Source organism: Hippocampus comes, unplaced genomic scaffold (assembly GCF_001891065.2).
Source record: "Hippocampus comes isolate QL1 unplaced genomic scaffold, H_comes_QL1_v1.1 scaffold98, whole genome shotgun sequence".
In the NCBI taxonomy this organism is placed as follows: domain Eukaryota; kingdom Metazoa; phylum Chordata; class Actinopteri; order Syngnathiformes; family Syngnathidae; genus Hippocampus; species Hippocampus comes.
Genome location: NW_017804832.1, coordinates 153,711 through 158,250, shown reverse-complemented (window position 1 = coordinate 158,250; position 4,540 = coordinate 153,711). Strand labels below are relative to the sequence as shown.

The following is a 4,540-nucleotide window of genomic DNA, read 5'->3' as shown; positions in this document are numbered from 1 at the left end:
GGGAGAGCCTGAAGTTCAAATCTTGTATTTGATCAAACTGCAGCAGTGCAGACAGGAGAGAAACCGAAACCGCTTTAGTGATCTCAGCACACTCGTATTGATCAATATCAGCCCCGACTTCGGTATCCATATTATTGATTTTTTAGGATCGAGCCGCTAACCACAACCTATTAACTTACTAATGACATTTGTTTTGACACTCATACCCAACCTAAAAACGTCCCCGAGCATTCTCTGATGCCAACAATTTATGTTCAAGTCAAAGTGAGTTCACTTGAAGCTACCATTTGCAAGATTTATAGCCTGTTTTTTTCCCCTATCCCCTTTATTGCAGTACACCTCGTGAAATACTCTTCAGCCATAAACACCAGCATAAAGTGCAACGGTGGATCAAATGGGTGACTCGCTGCAGCCCAGTCCTGTCAGAAGTTGGCTGTTGAGTGCTGATAGTGGGACGCCAGACAGAACCCTTATGTGAACCAAGAGCTCGTGTATGTTGCACATTGGAAGCGTACATACGCGGAGGCACTCACTAACGCAAGATTCACAGGTGACCTTTTGGACATGCGATTGTTTGCAGCCGAGGGTCGTTTGAAGCGGTCCCTTCTGACATCAAGACGATGCGGTTAGCCGCATGAAAGCGCTGGCTAATAGATTCGACAGGCAGCTGGGGAGACGGGCGCAGCGGGGATTAGAGTGGCTTTGTCATCTCTTTCCATTTGTTTACTTCAGTGGTGCAAAAATGGCAAACCGATCACAAATGTCTGATTTTAAAACTCGCATGACTGGAATCAACCATCGATAGGGATTCACGTGCATGTTTGGAAGAGTATTTGCTCATTTATCAAAGCTGGATAAAGCATTCATTTAGTCAATGTCATGCAAATATTCAATGTCAGCGATTCATTTATTGGGATGCGGCGCACTTAGCTCTGATCCGCTTCATCCTCACAAGGGTTGCGGGGGATGCTGGAGCCTATCCCAGCTGTCTTCGGGCAGTAGGCTGGGGACACCCTGAACTGGTAGTCAGCCAATCGCAGGGCACACAGAGACGAATAACCATCCAGGCTCACACTCACACCTTGGGACAATTTAGAGTGTTCCATTAACTCAGTCATGCATGTTTTTGGAATGTGGGAGGAAACCGGAGTACCCGGAGAAAACCCACGCAGGCATGGGGACAACATGCAAACTCCCCACAGAGAGGCCAAAGCTGAAATCGAACCCTGCACCTCTGCACTGTGAGGTCGACATGCTAACCAGTCGACCACCACGGGCCGCTCATAATGAACATATTGTCAAATGAATTCCGCTCTGATGAGTGTCAATCAAAATTGAGTTTTATTGACTTTGTCAAGGCACTGGTCATAATGTTAGGAAAAGAAGAATAATGCAGATTAATCCTGAGACCACACTAGTATCACAACATGTCTTTTCCTCATTCTGTGCATATACAGGTGTGTGTGTGTGTGTGTGTGTGTGTGTGTGTGTGTGTGTGTGTGTGTGTGTGTGTGTGTGTGTGTGTGTGTGTGTGTGTGTGTGTTTGTGTTTGTCTGTGTCTGTGTGTCTACAGAGGGTGTCCACGGCCAAATAGCTCAGGAGGCTGAGGCAGATCCTGATTAGTTAGGAGAACGGCAAGAATAAGATCCAGGCCATTCACACCTTTGCCTTGCCAGTAATCAGATATGCGGCTGGCATCATTCCCAATATCCCAACATTTTTGTGAGTAGTGTATATAGAGCCATGTCTCTCTCTTGCGCTCTCTGTCTCTCTGTCTCTCTCTCTGTCTCTCTCTCACTCTCTCTCCAAAAGTCAGCCGGAATGGCTGGATCTCATTACAACATGTACCTAAAGAATTGTCGAACTGCGCAAATCAAGTTTGTTGTTGTGACAGTACAATTTCATAAGGGACATGCATGAGAGAAGCATGAAATCAGCATTCACGTCGCCTGTCATCCCTCGAGGACCAAACCGTGCAGCTCTGTCTCGTATAATGCTTGCTGCAAAAGCCCATTGGGTCTATTCAGGTGCCTTAGATACGCGATGTTCCAGCTTTGAATTGAGACACGCGTTGAAAGTTAACCTTCACGGGTATTTGACAAGTTCAGAAGATACACAATGGAGCGCTTACGTGAGCAGCAAGTACGATGGCAACGGTCGCTAAGGAAAAACTCGAAGTGACTCCTCGGACTAATTGCTTAAGATGCTGCTTAGCATAAATGTTGCATAGATGCCGAACATTTCAAGAATGTTAATATTTATCGGAATTATGTTTCCGTCCGTTTCTATGGAGTGTCCTCATTAGGGTTACGGTTGAGCTGCAGCCTAGCCCAGCTGACTTTCGGTGAGAGGCGAGGTATATTCTGGAGTGTTAGCTAACCAATCACAAGGTGCAAAAAAACAAACAATCATTCACATATTCACAACTGTGGATGTCGTCTTCAATGAAGCTAACATTTTTTTGGAATCTCAAATCGTCATGCCTCATTGAAATGAATGTAAATGCCATTAATCCGTTCTAGCACCCCTGCCAACCACCCAAAGAAACAACAACAAATTATAATATGTTTTCATAAAACAATAAAAATAACTCTCTACAATAATGCACTTTATGACATACGGTATAGGATTTAAAGCAGGGGTATCAAACTCATTTTTGTTGTGGGCCACATTGAAGTTACTATTTCCCTTGGGGGGGCCGTTATGACTGTGAAACCATATAAAAGAGTCAAGAAGAATATTTGATTAATTCTTTAAATGACTGTAATGAAGGGTTTGGTAACAAGAAAATGCTTACAATATCTCTTATTAACGAATAAAAAACTTTAGTGTAAATTTTAGCAAGCATCATGGAAGCTGACATGCTTGATTTGCCTTCGCGGGCCACATAAAGTGATGTGTTTGACTCATGTGATTTCAAGAATTAAACCGTTTGTGCATTGTTTTGCTCATTATAGTCATGGTCACCAGGGAGCAGTGTAATACATTGACATTCTATTTTACGCATAGATTTGATATGAAACAGAAGACTCTCAACTAAGCTGCATTAATATTAGCCGATTTTTTTTCAAAGGATAAAGAATATGTGCCTTCAAAATGACTCAGTCTTGCTGCCATTTGTTTTTAAATTTTCCATTATAATTACCGCAACCCCTTACTAATTTCGTGGGCCTGTTTATGACCTTTTGCATTGTGTATTAACATGAACCGAGCAGACTTTCGTCAATCAAAGTTAATGCATTTTGGTGAGATACACAATGTGTCATTCTCTTTGTTTTATGTTTAGTTTTAAAGTCACCTCCAAGCGGGAGCAGCAGTCGAGTGCTTGAAGCATGCACTTGGCCTCGTTTTTTGCCAAATCGCTTCTTGTTCTGAAGTTTGCTGCCACTGTAGCACGATAACACTCATAACTCAAATTCACCCTGCAAGCTCATATTTTTAAAAAAACCTAAATGTATACGTTGGGTAACTCTGAAGTTGAGGTAACAAACACTGCGCATGTAAATATGTCAGACAAAAACTGGGGACAAACGGTACCACCGCCACCACAATTTGGGCCAGGAAAAACCCTGAATGCATTTGACAAATGGGTTAGACGGCTAATTAAATTTTTGGATGAACATTTTATTTGTGACGAGAGAAGTCCACACACACACGCACACACAGACACACACTCACACACACAGACTCACACGCGTGCCACTTACAGGCCCTAATCATGGCTGCAGCAGATGAGCTCATCCATCTTTATTACTGCAGCTGCACCACTACTCACGCATGAACACACATCTCCACTTCTCCATCCTCTCATGAGCGAAATTCCCTTTGGCCACCTTATCGACCTGCGGCATCATAACGTCGCTCGCACATGACAGACCTCTGTGAACCTTCATCAATTTCTTCCTTGTACAAGAGGAGATGAAAATGCGAGCGGAGTGATAGAACTGGGCCAATCGCGGCGGCTCTCGGAGGCACACGCGCGCAACACGCACGCACTGATTCAGCAGCTGGTGACCTTCTCACTCCTGCAAGGAGACGATTTCTTTGGTGAGAGGGGTGTTAATTAGCTCGTCGTCAGCTGTGTGTATTGATAATTGGAAGAGTGTGAATATCAGTGAGGCAAGCGATCGGCCTGGTGGGTGCCAAGTGGGAGCGAAAATACACTTTTGGAACTTTACTTTGACAAGTAAATGAAGCAGAATGAGGCCAAAATGCATTAAAAGTCAAACTGTGTTTGGGTCTCCATGGGACTGAGCCGACTTAATTCAATTCTATTAACTTGACATTGTTTCCTAGGGGAAAACGATCATTTGAACTGAGAACTACTTGCAAGTCATCCAGCGTCACGGCTAGTGATTAGACGCTTGAGTTTTTTTACATGCATGCTCGTACTTGAAGCGTATGAGCTGATTGTCACTCTGCAAGTGTGTAGCGTGAGTCAGTGTTGCTGTCTCACACACACACACACACACACAAACACACACACCCCCACACACACACACACACACACACACACACACACATATATACTGTACATATT

The 4,540-nt window shown here is 43.9% G+C and overlaps 1 long non-coding RNA gene across 1 annotated transcript in view; it reads left to right on the top strand.

Annotated features, from left to right (window-relative positions):
• The window catches only part of LOC109515079 (uncharacterized), a 10,832-nt gene extending 8,091 nt beyond the window's left edge, over positions 1-2,741 (top strand). Inside the window, exon 3 of the long non-coding RNA XR_002168103.1 lies at positions 2,637-2,741. This is a non-coding gene — a long non-coding RNA (uncharacterized LOC109515079). The remainder of the gene's footprint in view (positions 1-2,636) is intronic.
• Positions 2,742-4,540: the final 1,799 nt, after the last annotated feature.